Here is a 19,048-nt window from a genome sequence, read left to right as displayed (position 1 = left end):
TGCTGTGATGTGGAAGCTTGAAGAGGGGTGCCAGCTCAGGTGTCGTCCTCGTCCTCTGACCGTGGTTCAAAATTACGAGGTCCGTTCCAAAATAGCCCTAGTGTTGCTTTAAAATGGGACGTTAATATAACTAATCTAAACTGTCTACACAATGCAAATAAAAGCGACACCTCATCAATACAACCAGAAAGATAGATGAGTTTAAGAATGTGATTTTTTTTTAATTCCTAAATAAAAAAGTTTTGTAAATTTTTTTGCCAAAACATCGAAGAATAAATTATTGCTTGCTTGTCTGTGAATGGATGTACGAATACCATAACTTAAAAATGTTATGAGCTTGCTTGCTAAATAAATTTCATATCATGGTTTAAAACGATAGTTATAAATATGTAATAAATTTTGAATCTAATCAGTAAAACATAAAAGATCCAAAATGCATAACTGATTTATTTCACGAAGGTAAAGAAAAAAATATTTATTACCAAATCATATAGAAAAAAAAATTATTATAAAATCGCATGATGGTCACTGCTGTTGGTTTTAAATTCTTTCTATTGCTTATAATATTGGAACTGTTTTAATTGCACGGGAACTTAAAGATTCTCGCATAACGTCAAGAGAATTCGTAAACATTATATTTATGATTTGATCCGTAAGTCAAGCAATAAAGCTTATTTGAACATATAGACTAACTCCATATTTAAAGAACTCAATACGAATAGAAAATCGGCAAATTTATTATCTAGTATCAGTATTTAATTTTGTGCCTCATTAAATTCTTATCTTCCTTACACAGTTCATGAAAAATTATTCTTTTATTCATAACAAAAAATAGTGCTTAGGTTGTTTTAAATACTACATATTGTAACGAAACTTGTTCTAACTTGGCTCGGACTGAATGGCTCAGTGGTAGAATGCTATGAAATGAAAGCGACAGTTCGCAACTTTGTATCTGACTGCAGGCAAGTTGTCTAAAAATTGTTTTTTTATTGATTTACATTCTATTATTTCTCGTTTGTTCTAGAATGTTCTTATAATTTCTGTATCTTTCTAAATCTGGAAGATTCGAGTCATTTCGTCTTGTGGATAAAAACAGATGTAAGGTTTAGTTGAATAAAGTCTTGAGTTGAGATTAAAGAGTGTTATCTTTGACTGTAGTGAACACACGGTTTACCTACACTAGCTTCATCTATGCGACAATATGAAAAAAATAACACATGATTATTACTTATCACCATTTTTCTAATGGAATTTGCATTTTTTTCATAATTGTATAATTACAAATACCTCAAATTCTGCCTTACAAAATCCAAAGTGAAAAATCTATTCCTACTTCTTCATTTACTTACCAAATGATAATAATCCGTTTTATAAAAAGAATTGATTAAAATAATTCAAAATCACTAATGAATACAAAATTGTAAAAACCGCCCAGTAAAATAAATACATTCGTCACGACATGTAATTTGCATCAAGAACTAAATTAATTTTTTTTCGCTTTAACTTCAATTTTAAAGCAGTAACAGCGATCACGATGACTGAAAATAAATTGATCCAAATCACTATATGCAAAAATAAGTTCTTCACGAAATGTAAATCACGATTTGGATCTAAAAAAAAAGGCAAATTACGCCAAGAGAGCCAAATCTGGAGCGTAGACACGCCTAACTCATGTTAAATAAGGGTCACTGCTGGAAAAATGGTTAATTACACATCTTATATAGGATTTATCAGCTGTCGGGTAATTTAAATGAGTGCTCCAATTCGGAGGGTCATCGGGTCACTCAATAAATCTTTTTTGGGTATCCTTGGCTTCCAGTTGAATGAATGCATCTTCGCAAATTGAATTATTGAGCATTGTTTGTTGGTAAATGTTGCAAACAAAGAAGCAGAATGTTTTTTTTTTTTTCCTTTTTTGCATGAATATGCTCTTAAGATTTAAAATTGAAGTAAAAATTATTCAAACCAAAAAAAATTCAACTAATATTTTATATAAATAATTATAGGGGACAGCATATAACAGATAATATTATAAATGATTCGGAGTATTTATAAGTAAACAGAAAATTATATCATTTTAAAAACGTATAAGTTTACATTATTTTCTTTGTATTGTTTTTTAAAGTGTAATTGTCAAAATAATAGAGATTAAGGCAATTCTGATAACAAACTTTAAGATAAAACATTAATAAACTAACTTTAAGAAATGCATTAATTCAACTTAAGAAATACAACTTAAAAGCATTATTAGCAGAACGTAATTGCATTGTTAATGCAACTAAAAGCATTAATGAACTTAAAGAAAAAGCATTAATAAACAAACTTCAAGAAAAACATTAATAAACAAATTTTAAGAAAAGCGTTAGTAAACAAATTTTAAGAAAAGCGTTAATAAACAAACTTTAAGAAAAGCATTAATAGAAACTTTAAGAAAAGCATTAATAAAAACTTTAAGAAAAGCATTAATAAACAAACTATAGGAAAATCATTAACAAACAAACTATAGGAAAATCATTAACAAACAAACTTTAAGAAAAGCCTTAATTCAACTTAAGAAATAGAACTAAAAGCATTATTAGCGCAACGTAAAGGCATTATTAATACATTTCATTATTAATAAAACAAAAAGCATTAATAAACAAACTTCAAGAAAACCATTAATATAAACTTCACGAAAAATTATTAAAAAGCATAAATAACGCATTAATAATTACATTATAAGCTACAGGAAATCTCATGAAATTAAACCAATTACTCAGACAGTGATAATGAATTTATAAAAACAAACATTTATTAATTTATCAAAATATTTCTTGTTAATTGATTTTGCCCAAAATTAAATTTTGTATAATATTTTATATAATATTTATAATTTATATAATTTTGTATAATATTTATTAAAATTTGTTAATGAACTACTACCCTCTTATCATATTTAAAAATCTAATAAAACTTTTTTTCGCATATCTTTATCCCTTTCCTAATATATCTTCATAAAAAAAATGTCTGAACTTCATATTTATAAACTTTTTTTCCTAAAATATTTTAATAAAACAGTCTTAAAAACTCTTTTGCGATGAAACAACGGATTTCTAACAAGTCCATGGAATCCAACAGAAATCATCCATGAATGGCTGTTCCTCTACCACATATCTCTTTTTCTTTTTGGAAGATAAAAAAGAATTAATAGCCAAAATATGAAAAATAGAACGTTCGATACATCTGCAAGGTATCTAACTGTTCATCCGATAACCTTGATCGTCATTTTGAAATCGTCCAACCTCTATTCCTGGACCCCAGGGAGTAGGGCGGACGTGAGCATTGAGCTCTGGCTAAAAGAGGCCTCGCCGATCGAATTCCGAATTTCACAGACTCTCATAATTGATGATAAAGGTTTACAGTGCTCTGCCATAAATCATTCTTTCTTTTTAGAAGTCTGTAGGTGGTTCTGGAAATTTAGAAGAACAGAATCGAATTTAAAATGTCCAGCTTCGTTACTGAGGGCTTCAAAGAAGTATCGCATGGGAAATTCTCCCTCCTCCCCCAGCTAGGAAGTTAATTAATGTCATGAAATTGTCTTATTTGAAGCCGACAAAACCACAATAAATGATTGATTTATTCAAAAATTTGAATAAAGAAAACAAATTTCTAAAAAAGGAATATAATAATAGAAAATGATAATTTTTGAACTTTGTAAATATGTTTATACATATGTTAGAGATTTAAGATTTATTTCTAATATTTAAGAAATTAATAACCCATAATTTAATAAGAAATAAATAATTCTTATAGATGAAGTAAAAATAATTGCAATTAAAACTTATTAAATTAATACATTTATGATAATAATAATAATTAATTAATTAATTAATTAATAATGAGAAGAATAAAACATTTAATAATAAGACTAAGTAATAATAAGAGTATAATAAGGATATGAAGAATAAGAAATTTAATAATAAGAATAAGTACTTATAAGAGTGTAATAAGAATAAGAAGAATAAGAAATTTAATAATAAAACTAAGTAATAATAAGAGTATAATAAGGATAAGAAGAATAAGAAATTTAATAATAAAACTAAGTAATAATAAGAGTATAATAAGAATAAGAAGAATAAGAAATTTAATAATAAGAATAAGTAATTATAAGAGTATAATAAGAATAAATAATTGTAAGATAATAAGAATAGGTAAGTTTTGATAAACAGAGCTTTGAATAAAACAACTGCCCAAGCAAAAAATAAAATTAACTGTATAATTTACATCAAACTTTAAAAAAAATTTTAAATGAACATTTTTTATGGATTTTTATTATATTATAATTAATAAATAAATTTTCAAAAATAAAATCTTTGAATAAAATAAAGACCTTAAAAATTATTCATCTACGGTTACTGAGGACACAAGATACAGATACATGCAACTAACGAAAGTAATTGAAGAATACATAATATTTTTATGATTTTAAATTTAGTCATCAAATGAACTAGTTTAAATTCTAATTATAGGCGTTATTTTAACATTGAAATAATAGAAACTTCATGAAACAAAAGAAAAAAATTCGGATTATTGGCATATTCGAATTAGAAACATTCAATTATATTAAATTTTCATTATAACAATATTTCTAAAAATATTGTTATAATTATAATTTCGGGGGGGATAAAATAAAATTTTAGATTTTAATTAGAATTTGTCATTAAGTGATATTGCTTTATAAAATAATATTATCAGTTTAATTATTTATAGGGCATATTAATAAGACTGATCAGAAATCTGATGATAAAGAACGCATACATATTTATTAACGGAATTACAATTCATAGGAAACACAAATTCTTTTACAAATTTATTTTTCTAATTTGAGAGCTGACTTCATATGTTATTAATACCAGCTTACAAGTTCAATATTGCTGTTTTTATAAATATGGAGATAAAATAAATGACCGGTATCAACTAAAGTCGAATGGTAATTTAATAAATATTTATAATATTTAATATTTGTGTAAGGCATGCGCTAAATAATCAATAAATTCATTCCCAATTTATACATTAAGTCAATAAGAATCAAATATGAATGAAATGGATATTAAGGACAGAATAAATGAGTCTTATGTGTTTTGCCTCAGACTCGTAACTCAAAATTTACGCTGAAATAATAATCATAAAAAAGATAACGAATCGTCGCTGGCATATCATTAATTTCAGGTTTAAAATGAATATCGATGGTACGCGAAGAACAATTCATAAACGTTTCTTTTATTTCTATATTTAATCTGCCATTTAATTGTTTATTATGGTGACAGCTCCTGTTGTATCAAATCACAAAAATGCATATCATTTAGCATCTAAACTTGTCATTTCCTGCTCTCCCACAAGAGAGAATCACAAGTGCAAAATGAGAAGCCGCTCCGTAAATAAATAGAATCTGGTTGCCTCGATGGGTCTGGGAATGGTATTAAATAGAGTTGCTTCCACTCCGATAACGGAACGTACCTTCATTGGGAGGTATGGATCAATATAGTTATAGATATGAGCTTAATTGCAGTCAATGCCGTCCATTAGGTCAACACTCTCAGTTTCCATCTATGCACTCGCGATGCGGGTCATTCAGATCAGCAAGGCTGTCTGAGGCGAGATAACTCCACCGATAAATCAAAAGGGCAATAGTTTAAACAAATGAAATTTGGAGTGCGATTCAGTTAATTAAAATTGTTTCTCTACATCTGTCGATGTTGTTTATAGAACTTTCCCTTCCCGAACTTTACATTCCCGAAGCAGAGAACTTTCAAACGTTGGACATCGAAAATGAAAGTCTAGATACTATTGGTGCTCAAGGTGTTATTCAAGTTCCCCAACTTTCACGGGAAGATGGTATAACATCTTCATAAAGAAGTATCTGTGAAAATTTAGAGTAGACCGCTTTCACTAACTACATTTGAAGGCAGATTTTAGAAATTCAGGTTTTTTCGAGCAAAAATGAATCTTCCATGAAAAAATACAATTGCAAAAGAACGTAAGAGGTTTTTTTTTCTAGCGAACATTAGATATTATTAAAGGTGGTTAGTACTAAATATTATTATTAAAAAATGTGGTAGTAGTTTAATTATTTATTAAACAAATAATTTTACCGTCATTTAAAGAAACCTAATATGTCTACATATCATCATAGAACAGATTTTTATCATTTCTTAGATCTTAGTTTCCTATTTCAGGCACCATTAGAAATACTTATCCTCCGTTTCACAATAACATGCCTATTTTTAACGCTAACCTCTATTAAGAGTCCACAAACTTCTTATGATTATCGTAAGTTTTTATTGTGTTCAAGGAGTTCAGATGTTATCTGCAGATAATATTTCGAGTAATGATTCGCTTAAAAAAATGATACAGTTTTGCGGTCAATGCCGAGAAATAATGAAGTGTCAGGAGAATTGGTAAATAGAATGAAAAAATTCAAAAAAAAAAAAAAAATTGCCTGAAGCTTTTTTTATATGATTTTGATAAAATGTAAAATGAGTCAAATTTATTCCCATTTTTTTTCACTATAGTCAGCATTATAAGGAAAGGCAGAAATTCGGATTAAAGTAAGAAATATTCTAAATTTCTGCTACGGTGAGAAAAAAAAACGTTTTAGAAAATAATACTTTTTTTTATCATAAATTTATATGTTTGGCTAAAAAAATTTTTAATAAATTTAATATATTTAATATCTCAATGAAAATATAACGACGATAAGAAGTGAATAACTAATATTATGAAAAAAAATATTTTAAAATAGTTTTTAAATAAATAAAAGAAAAATTGTCTATCGTTTTAGCTTTCAATTCAGAAAAATTGTATAATTTTTGGGACAATAACTATAAAAATATTTGATCAATATTCTATTAATAAATGATTCAAGTATTAATGTAAGAAATTAGAGTAAATAAGTGTAACTTAGAACGAATTTTGCTGATGTTGTCCATTTTTTAAATTCATAGCGATGATATGAGGGAGAAAAATAGGCTTAATTTATGTGAGTGCATGATCATATGAGGGCAATATCGTTTGGAATATTCTTAACAACACATGTCGTTTAGGATATTTTTAATAAAATATATTCCCAGCTCGCTAGGTCCTCAACAGTGCAAACTTTGATCACATCGTCCAAAATTACCCTAAATTACTTCATTACATTTTGTAATACATAGTTCAGATAAAGTATTTTAAATGGACAAAAAATTCGAACTCATGATTTTGACGATTCTCCACGTTTTCGACCTTCACCAGTTCGAAAACTTATTTTAAAAAATGTCTATTAGTCTGTGACAAAGACAGCGACAGATGAAATTTGGTACAGATCATCACAAGAGTTAAATGGATGAAATTTGGTTTACGGTCTTTACACCAAATTTTGAGCTAAATCATTTCAGAGAATATTCGAATATAAGTTAATACGATAGTTACAAAACGAACAGAGATAGATAGATAAAATTTGGTACACAAATTTAACATCTATAGTGTAGATACATATCAAATTTTGAGCCAAATCCAACGAGAGATTGACCGTCTGTCGGTTTTTACTTTCAGAAATATGTAAACTCAATAACTCCAAATCACAGGAACTTAAATATATCAAATTTGGCATGGGTTTTTGGGACAACATGTGTAATTTTGTGTCAATTTTTTTTCTCATTCGATTGGGAAAAACGCACCTAAAACAGTATAGTTTTGTGTCAAATTTTTGCCTCAATCGAATGAGAAAAACATGTCTAAAACACAAAGTCTGCTGTCAGATACTATTACGCGCATGTCATGGATTAAACATTAGAAAACTTACCAAGGATGACACTATAGATCCAATAAAAATGCTGAATTTAACATCCCTTCCCCCGCTCATCCGGGATCGGCCTGTTTTGGACAGCAAACACAGCAACTTTTTTTTATCGACTTAAGTTGTTTTGTTGATTGTCCAATATTTTTCCATGTAAAAATATGATTTAGTAGAATTAATGGTTAGTTTAAATCTATACTTATATATAAAGCTCAATGTGTGTGTATGTGTGTGTGTGTGTGTGTGTGTGTGTGTGTGTGTGTGTGTGTGTGTGTGTTGGCGCTCTACAGAAAAGACCATTTGACCTACAACTACCAAATTTGGTACATGTATACTTTGGAGGTCGGGAATGTGCACCTGGGGTCCCTTTTTCTGAATTTTTAATTAGAATTTTAATTATTAATTAAAAACTAACTTTCCCGCCAAAAAATCTTTTCATTTTCCCCGCCGCCAAATGAGTAAGGGTTCAGTTTTTTTTCCCAACAGTAATGAAGCTAGGCTTAAGATTTTTCGGCTGATTATTTCAAACGATTCTGTTTATTTTCTTAATGTCTCATGCATTTAAAATTAAACATTGTTAATGAATCGATCTTTCAGATTCCTTCTGAAGTACTTTTGAATTAAAATAAAACAGAATAAAGGAAATTAAAAATTTCTATTCTGCATAGCGTTACCCCAATTGGCGAAGAAATACTCACGCATTTGCGTTACCGTAACTGGCGTTGAAAATTCACGCATGCGCATTATGTTCTGATTGTTGACATGACAACCTTTATCAAAGGATGATTTAAATTATTTTTAGATTAGTTGCACGCTTTTGTAATTAAAGTGTATTTATGTTAGTTATATATTTTTTGTATATGCTTATAGTTTAAGTACATCGTTTTTTAAGTAGTTCTTTTTAACCTTTTTTCAACCGATTATTTTAAACGATTCATTTTATTTTCTTAGTGTTTGATGCATTTAAAATTAAACATTGTTAAAAAATTGATCTGGTCATGATGAATCTGAGAAAATTTTGTTGAAAAATTCTTGAAATATTACATAAATTAGGAAAGATATTCTTTAGTGCCCATAAAGTTTAAACGCTCAGTGACTATTTTCAGTAATCATATTACAAAAAAACACTTTGTTTCAGTAAAAAATATTGTTATATCAATTGCAGATTAATCCTTTCCACTTTAATTTAAAGCATAAATTAATTCTACGGGAGCTAACAGAAAATCGGAGAGATACAGATTAAGTTATGACTGAAGGCCTTTATAATATTCTGAGTGAATTGAAATTTGAAGTTTTAAAATATTTTAATGAAGAAGCTATTAAAGTAGGAATTACATAAAATAGTTAATTATTAAAATTTTAACGATCATTAAGATTGGCGAACCGGCTGGTCGCCAAAGGCGGCTAGTTGTAAATAAGTGGATTCAATCTCCGTTCATTTGCGATCTAAAAATATTTCAAAAAGGTAGAGCATAATAATTTAATCAAACTACATAAAAATACTTTTCTGAGAAAATCAGAAAAAATGAATGAAATTTTCGAAAATGATTCTCCTTTAAGAGTCCTCAAATTTATAGAACAAAAATTTATAGAAAATCGCCTAAACTTGATCTCCTCTCAAACCAAATACATCCGCTTTGTGTATGCGAGGTGGAATATATTTACATTTCATTCGAGAATGGCAGACGATAAATTCACTTCAAACGATCGGTTCGGTTTTTTTTTCCACATCACAGATGCGAACACGACCGTGTCGTTTCATTTATACGAACGTTTTATGCAAAAGAATTCCAACATAAAAACTTGCTTTGTTTTGGTTACTCCGGGAAAAGGATTAAAATAATGCGAACCAATTCGAGTAAAAATTCTTAAGAAACAAGGATCTGGCAATAGTCAGAGAAATCGTCGATAAACAAAATGGAGAGTAGTTTATTGAATAAAACAATAAAGATATAACTTACAAATATGATTTCAAGGTATAATGCATTTGATATAGATGGAGGTTTTATTTGTTGTGTTTTGTTTTTCGTGATGCTTTGTTATGCCGGCGACGTCTTTTAACGTCATCTTACGTGATTTCTGCCAACTACAACCGAAAGTTTATTTTATTTCTACCGGTCGGATATTATAATGAACTGAGCATTGCACAGATATGGGAAATAAAGGGTTTTCCTTAAAGAATAATCTCACCACTCTAAATGTAATAAATCGTATCTGACCTGAAAGCGTTACGACGTAGATGACTGCGCGCTCTTTATTAATGTAACCTTTAAATGTTATATTATAACGATTCCTTTTTAAAAAAGATTGTGAAAAAGCATCAGCTCGAAATTTTGTGAATCCATACGTAAAACACTTCTTTTGCATACTAAAAACAAAGCAAAATTTTTCTTTACTAAACATCGAAACAATCTCTATGAGATGTCATCGAAAACCCACAAGTTTTGTTTTCAATATTACATTAATATTTCAATATCTAGTCAAAGTCATCTTTAACCACTTAATCTTCATGCTCGTACAGAGCGAATGTCAGGCCGTGGCGGCCTGGTGGTAAGATATCGGCTTCAGATCCGCAGGGTTTCAAGCTCGAGACCTAGCTCCACCGAAGCAGCGTCGTTTAAACGGGTGTGGTGTGCGTTAAATCCGTCGGGGCAAAACTTGGAAAGGGGGTTGCCAGCTTAGGTGTTGTCCTCGTCATCTGGCCACGGCTAAAGATTATGAAATCCGTCCTAAAATAGCCCAAGTGTTGTTTTAAAACGGAACGTTAATATAGCTAAACCAAATCGAAAAATTAATATCGTCGCATTATTAAATGTTTAAATTTATAACAAATTTAATCAGACGTAGGTTTTACAATTTGATGCAAAAATTGCTTGAAATCCAAAAAGCTCCCTAATGTTTATAGATTCCGAGTTCAATCTCAAAACTAAAATATTTCTTAAACAAAAGCTGCAACGATCTGATAGAAAAAAACCAAAAAAAAAAAAAAAAAAAACTCAATATACGTGAAATTTTCAAAAAAAAAAAGTAAATGATTTTAACAATTAAAAGAAATAACGTTTCATTTTAAAGAAAACGGCATTTAGAGCTAATGCCTTTTTATAGCATTTACAACTTTTATAGCAATATTTATATTAAGAATAACTAGGTAAAATGATTTCAGAATTGTGCCGTTCGATCCAATTTTTCTGTTTTGCAAAATTCACAAATTGATAATTTCAAATTCTCGAAAATTCAAAATTAAATGTCTTGAGATCAAAAAGTTCCTACAAAAGATTAAATAATTTTCTTCTCATAAACTTTCTTTACAGTTAGCTTTTTTTTTTTTTTTTTTTTTTTTAATATTTTGATGTAAAACGCCTTATTAATTAGGACTAAAGTAGGTCACTAATTTAAAAATTAGTTTGTGCAGTTTTATTAGAGTTATTTTCATTTAATCATTTGGATCGCAAAATCTAGAACAAGCGCATTTCTTGCCCATAATCAGAATGTTTTGTTATTAATAGTCAAAAATCATGGGAATTGATGTTTGCTCTCTTTTTAATTTTACATTATTATAAATTTTTCGGATCGATTTCATAAAGTAAGAACCGTTAAGAACAATAGATCGCTATGTAGGCTCATAAAAATCCTGGGTTCTTAGAAAAATTTCTAAAGCACATTAAAAAGGAAAAAAAAAATATTTCATCGTTTATGGGGAATCTTACAGCATTAAATGTCTTTGTTCACCTGTAAGAACTAAAGCCGTTTTTTTTCCCACTCCAGCTGTACATTACAAAAACCACAACAATGTCAACAGATGATTCGTGTAATGATGAATCAGTTTTAGAAGTGATCATCATTTCATGTTGCCGTTTTAGTGGCATTCCGAAGCTTTGAAGCTGCTTGGGAAAAAAAAAAATACATTTTTTTTATGAAGTTATCTAATACAAACAACAAAGAGAGCTTGATATTTTCTTATTTAGCTTTTGTGCGCTTTCTTTATAGGAGAAAAGTCTTAAGTACGTTTCACGATTATTCAGTGATCACACGATATATGGAAATATTATCATATATTTCATACTCAATATCTTCATATATTCATACTCAATTTCTGAAGTACTGTTCTTTGCATTTCAGGAATATTTCGCTAATGTAAAAGTTAAAATATGTTACAGCTATTTTCAATTAATCATTTCTTTTTCTTTAATGTAAGAAATGGGTACAAAAATTCGAAAAATGTCGAGACGAGTTTAATATTTTGTAAACATATGGATTTAAAATCTACTATAAGCATTAAGGACAAAAGTTTCCGTTTTTCAAAAATAGATAGATTTTTAAAAAAATCAAATTATATTTTTAGCAACCTCTTTTTTTTTCTCAAATTCTCTTCCTTTACAGTCAAACTGAGAAGTTAAGTAAACCAAAAGAACTCTCTTCACCCTCTGCAGCATTTAGGGTAAACTGAATAACCCGCATCGTCGCGCTAACACTCTAACGGGAATTATTTTTGTGAATCCTAACAGCATCACTAACTTACGGTACAACCTCATTCCATAGAAGATAAGTCCCATCAATGGTATGGAGGTAGCCAAGATCATACCATTACTTTACCACCAAGGAAGGGAGAACCAACCACCATACCAGAAGTTTCTCATTCCCTTCGATGAAGTGCACACAGATTCTAATAACAATAACCATAAGCAACTACTGCGATCCATCATAAGGCACACGGATAAATTTGAATGACCGGACTGCCGCACTGACGGGAATTTTAGTTGATAGGCCATTAACGGCCACTATACAACCCTTACGGTGGGACGCACGTCCCGTCATCGGTAGGAGGTAGCCGGTCCTCACCATTTCTATAACCGCCATGCCGGAAGCTTCTCATTCTCATTTCTGAAGTTCCCCCTTGTGGTAACCCAGTTTCTAAAAAGAAATCCGTATGTAAATTAAAGGAACATTTATCTATCTGATTTTTTTTCTTCTGTCCGAATTTGCTGCCAGCCTTGAAATCATTTCTTCCTTTCTTTATTTATTTATTGTTAATTTTCTTTTATATAAATATACCAAAAGAAAATATTGCAATAACTAACAGATACCCCTCGAAATTTTGATGCATTTCCTCGCTTTTTCTTCCACCTCCTCTACCTGCGTCCGGAAAAATTATTTACTGAATTTTACCGACCTGCTCTTGTGTATTTCAACATTAAAGCTCAAAAATGAAACAAACTGGATGAATAAAATTTGGTATATGATTTTTACCTAACGACAATTATCAATTGTTGTAGTAATTGTTTATCGGTCATGTATTATCAATAATAATAGTATTAATTGTATATATATATATATTTAAAAATGATAAATGTAATTAAAAGAGTTATATTTATCTCTTTAAGGCTTTACAGTTACACAGTGCAAAATCATCATTAACAAATATCATTTTAAAGGTGTTTTTTTTTTTTCCCACCAGATTTTTTTTAATGCCATTCCGAAACATTTGGTTACATATCAGAGAGATAAGGTTATTTTTGACAGCAGATTCTAAGTAGAGCCCTCCCGTGGAAGCATACAAGAAATTGCAAGAAATAACGCTGTTTTATTAATCAAGTTTTATGGTTTTTATAGAGTACATATAATGAGCGGGTGAAATTTAGTCGTTAAAAAGGATTTCAGAATCTTCTGTCTTTAAATAAAACAAAATAGGGAAGAGGCATATAACAACTGTAATCTTCTCAGCAGACTGAATGAAAAGAAAATGTTAAAACATAATTCAATTTTTTTTATTTAAAAAAAGCGATTGAAAAATATGATTTGCCTTACTGACCAGTTATCTTAAATGAAATTCCAATTGATAGGTATGCAGTCAAACACATTGAATCTACCATTTATTTATTTATTCTCACCTCTAATTAGATTTAGCTGCAGCAGAAAGAAGAAAAGGCTGAAACAGTATCAAAAAATATATCAATTATTCCGCGGATACTTTCACTGGCCAACACCCGTTGTATGTATAGGATTACATCATCTGTGCATGTGTAATTTCAATCAGAAAGTGTCAATATTCATGATTCACGTTTTTCTGAAAGAAATGCCTCCAAGTCAAGTACCGCCATCTGACCTGTGCCTGCCCCGATCTGACCCCGAGAGAGGCGTTGTCCGAAATCGGCAACATTCTATTCAAGAACTGGAACATTTTGGTCAATCCCACAAGTTCATGGTGGTTGACTACCGAGTCAATATGGATTAATAGTTGCCCAACCGGACAGTTGGCCCATTTCGTGGTAAGGCTTTCTCTCAGAGGCCGACCCTGAATTCTTGTGTCACTGGGGACGAAACCCTGGCACGCTGATGAATAGATGTGCTGACCAAAATAAAAATGATGCAAGTCAGCTGTTTAATTGATTGTGAAGGGCGTGAAATGTTGTTCGTTACGTAAGAGAATGATGGATATCAGAATCTGAAGTGTTAACTGATATTCATACCTTGTATAAGTTCTTCACGTGCCTTTAAAAATGTGTATCTTTAGCACACAAACTATTTCCGATTCCTTGCATACAAAATAATCAAAGGGAAATTTTTGAAATCTTTAGAAATGTATTGGAATTCTCAAAATTTTAATTCATTTCCATCTCCAGACTTCTTTCAGTTCTAAAACACCATTCATGGAATTACGTCTATCTATCTGAAAATCGGTGACTTCTAAAAGAATCAGGAAAAATTGAACCATGTTCGTATCCGACTTCAAGGAAAATCGTGAAACATCTAACAACTATCGTTTCATTGGTAAATCCTACATCCTTGTCGTAGTTTCTAAATAATATTAGTTGAGAATACAATAGGAAGACAGAGTTCGTATCTATTTTTTCCCGAAATATCGTTGGTAATATATATATATATATATATATATATATATATATATATATAAACCCAAGAAATATATACTCTTTCCATATTGCAGTTTGCATAAAGGCGAACGCTTTGGTAGGTTCATTGTGTCTTGTATAATAACGCTAAATATTAACATTAACATAAGTATTACTGTTGTCAGACAAATTTAAATTCAAAAACATTCGCACTCCGAGTAATGACAATTGATTCTTTGGCCCCTTTCATAAAATTAATTCTTTGGCCTCTTGCGTAGGAATGCTGTCACAACCCCCGATCGGGGGTTGTGATACTGTTCAATCAATCCCCAGAGATTCAGTTATTCAAACTTCCTATCTACTTTCAACTTAGGTTGCCAACTTATCAAAGCTTTTGAAATAACGTTTTCTAATATTTTACTTATTATTTCGATATGCTTGATTTAATTTAAATCTCCCTTTTATTATAATTTGGTCGTTTTTTGTGAATTAACCCTTTCTAAGGCCGTGGGAAGTATGCTTTCCACCAAATTTATCAATCTTTGCATGAAATTATGTAGGTTGGCATAAGTTCTGACAAATTTTTTTAGTAAGTCAGAAACTTAGATGCTTCAGTTCTTTATCTCACACAAAATGATGTGTCTTGATTTGTTACTTAATTATTAATGAACCAAATGAATTAATTAATCAAATTAACTTTATCTAATAAGCTAAATGAATCCCTTTTCTTATTCGAATTTCAAACCTAAAATATTTTAACATAATATGACTAGAAAAAAAGGGCCCTTTAAAGGGTTAAAGTAATTTTATAAATACTGATTTCTCCTTCATTTTCTTTTGACCTGTTTACTTTTTGTTGTATACCAAATTTTGTTGTTGTTGAAATATTCAAAGTAGTATCAACAAACAAATATAGAAATTTTATTTAATAAGTTGGCAATTTGCGGAAACAATTCTTGCAAGGGAAGACGAAGAAAATGCTAGCATATATAAATAAGCATTATTTTATGCACAGCTAGAAATTCAGTCACGTTAAGTAGGAGAACAGCGCAGAAAGAAAATTGAAAGCATGGTGCCACGAATTTTAATGAATGATTTTTCTACCAAGAATTAAACGAAGCGTTGCAAAAACAGAGCACTAACCGAATAGTTTTCAGAATGAATTCGCCCACAGTAATTTTCAAAAAAAAATATGCGTGGAAAACCTCAGTGTTTTCATCATGTAACATTCGTATATGGGTCAATTGTTAGTGGATTATCTCAAATAATGTGACCGTAACCTTTCTCAGAAAGAATTAAGATTTAGAAAGTAAAATAAAAACAAGAGGGATATAAAATGCCATTTATATTAATAACTAGCCGCCTTTGGCGACCAGCCGGTTCGCCAATCTTAATGTTCGTTAAAATTTTAATAATTAAATATTTTATGCAATTTCTACTTTAATAGCTTCTTCATCAAAATATTTTAAAACTTAAAATTTTGATTATCATATAATTCATTCATAATATTATAAAGGCCTTCAGTCATAACGTAATATGTATCTCTCTCATTTTCTGTTAGCACCCGTAGAATTTATGCTTTAAATTAAAGTGGAAAGAATTTATCTTCAATTAATATAATAATATTTTTTACTGAACAAAGCATTTTTTTATAATCTGATTACTGAAAATAGAGTAACTCAGCATTTAAACTTTATGGGCACTAAAGAATATCTTTTTTAATTTATGTAATATCTCAAGAGTTGGTCAACAAAATTTTCTTAGATTCATTATGAGCAGATCGATTAATTAAAAATGTTTAAATTTAAATGCATCAAACACTAAGAAAATAAAACGAATCGTTTAAAACAAACGGTTGAAAACAGGTTTTAAAAAAACTACTTAAAAAACGATGTACTTAAAACTATAAGCATATACAAAAAATATATAACTAACATAAATACAATTTACTTACAAAAGCATGCAACTAACCCAAAAATAATTTAAATCATCCATTGATAACGTTGTCATGGCAACAATCAGAACAGAATGCGCATGCGTGAATTTTCTTCGCCGGTTACGTAACGCAAATACGTGATTTTTTCTACGCCAGTTGGGGTAACGCTATGCGGATTAGAAATTTTTAATTTCCTTTATTCTGTTTTATTTTAATTCAAAAGTACATCAGAATGAATCTGAAAGATTGATTCATTAACAATGTTTAATTTTAAATGCATCAAACATTAAGAAAATAAACAGAACCGATTGAAATAATCCGCCGAAAAATTTTAACCCTAGCCTCATTACTGTTGGGAGAAAAAAAAACTGAAGTCTTTCTCGTTTGGCGCTGGGGATAATGGAAGATTTTTTTGGCGGAAAAGTTGGCGGTGGGGAAAACGGAAGATTCTTTTGGCGTGAAAGTTAGTTTTTAATTAATAATTAAAATTCTAATTAAAAATTCGAAAAAAGAAACCCCAGGTGCACATTCCCAACCTCCAAGGTATACATGTACCAAATTTGGTAGCTGTATGTCAAACGGTCTGGCCTGTAGAGCGCCAACACACACACACACATTGAGCTTTATTATAAGTATAGATATAGATTAAGAGGACATTTATTTACTGAAGCGCAATAACAGCTTCGTGATATATATTAATCCAGTATCATAAATCTTAAATGCCAGTTTAAATTGCTTTCCTATAAAATCAATTCCGAGCACTATGTTGATAAGGGCAATTGTCGACAAAATTAATAAAATTTCTGAAATAACAGATGAAAATCTGAAATGCTTTCAAGTCAATGGTGGATCACGGTAACTTGCAAGCTGATACTTTGAAAAAATTGAAAATTCATGAAACCAGTCGAGATTCCAGTTTTTTTTTTTTTTTTTTTTTTTTTTTTTTTTTGTTATCGGAGCTTATATCACGAATTGCAATCTCTATTCATTTAGCTACTTGCGTTGCCGAGATTTAATTACGCTATAATAAACATACAGATGAACAGTCAGTTTCTAAGACAATTTAGCTACAAAAATTTTCATACTGATCTTTGGTCATAAAATAATGCACCTAGTTTCATATATCTAGCTCACTGCATTACAGACTTCATATAAAAAGATTTCGTTTAAAATTTGATACAAATATACAATTTTTGTGTCGAGGTCATATACCAAATTTCATTCATTTAGATCTCATTGTTTCTGAGTTTTCCATCACCACATATGCACAAACAGAAAAACGGACTAATTTAATTCAAAATTAGATGAAAATCAGGAATTTTGTTGTGATGATTATAAAGTAAAATTTATTATTTCCATCTTGTTGCATGAACTCTCATAGGCACAAATAGACAGATGGACAAAAGGAAATTTTTTGATAAATTTACAGCAAAACACGAATCAAATCTAAAAATTTAACATTGAAACTACAAGCCACATCTCACTTATGTAGCTCGTTCGTTTTTAATTTTTTATTACTTCGACGATAAACAAACAAACAGATTTCTTACAAGCATTTCACAAAATGAATATCGTTCTATAATTTAATAAAAATCAACAATTTCAATACAAAAACTATATACTTAATTTTATTTTTCTAGCTTGTTCTAGTGATCATAAACGTTTACCATTACGAAAATGACTTTTTTTTTTTTTCTTTCAGACTTAAGGATGTGTAAAACAGATACATCTCATGTGCAGAGATACATCTCATGCACAATGCAGACAGTATTCGCTCTCGTAATATATTTTGTGCAGGAGAAAATACATACTTATGTATTTAAAATAATCAAGAATACCAATTACCCAACCCCAACCACTGGTCAGATTTCGCCAATTTTTGCTCCATTGAATGCTTATGATCTTTAGATAAGTCAGCATTTATCACCTGTATCCACTTCCACTTACGTTTCGAGAGAGATCACAAAGTAAAATTTTAGCAAAGTTCCCAGCAGGACAACAGGACAGACTTCTTCAATTTGCAGGGGTTGCTAATGAACCAAACTGCACCATGTTAATAAAGCTTTGCTTAACGTAATATTTTCTTTTTGTACGATACGGTGCAATTCATAAAAGTTGGTTGGCGTAGCTAGTATAAAGTAATATTATTAATAAGACCAATTGGTCGCTGGAGGGGGCTAATAAATAAAATAAATTAATTTTAAGTCACTGACTGCAACTGAAATATTAAGATTTGAGTGAATATGTGCAAATTTCCAATCGATAATAGAATAACTCTCCACAAAATAAAGCCTCTTTAACCACTTTTTATTAAAAGGAAAGCGGTGAAAATTTTAATTCCGTAACGAATGCAAGTTCCTGAAGAGAAAACGATTTTTTGGACCCAAATGAGGAATTGAGAATTAGTCTCTAATCTATACATTTTGAGATGCTACAGTTTTAGCAAAA

General features: G+C 29.8%; 1 protein-coding gene across 4 annotated transcripts in view; it reads right to left on the bottom strand.

The window, feature by feature from the left end:
- Window positions 1-19,048, bottom strand: part of LOC129960568 (aquaporin-9-like) — a 119,407-nt gene that overhangs the window by 43,224 nt on the left and 57,135 nt on the right. The window lies entirely within an intron of this gene.

This window comes from Argiope bruennichi, chromosome 2 (genome assembly GCF_947563725.1).
Source record: "Argiope bruennichi chromosome 2, qqArgBrue1.1, whole genome shotgun sequence".
NCBI lineage: Eukaryota > Metazoa > Arthropoda > Arachnida > Araneae > Araneidae > Argiope > Argiope bruennichi.
This window is presented reverse-complemented; position numbering and strand designations above follow the sequence as displayed.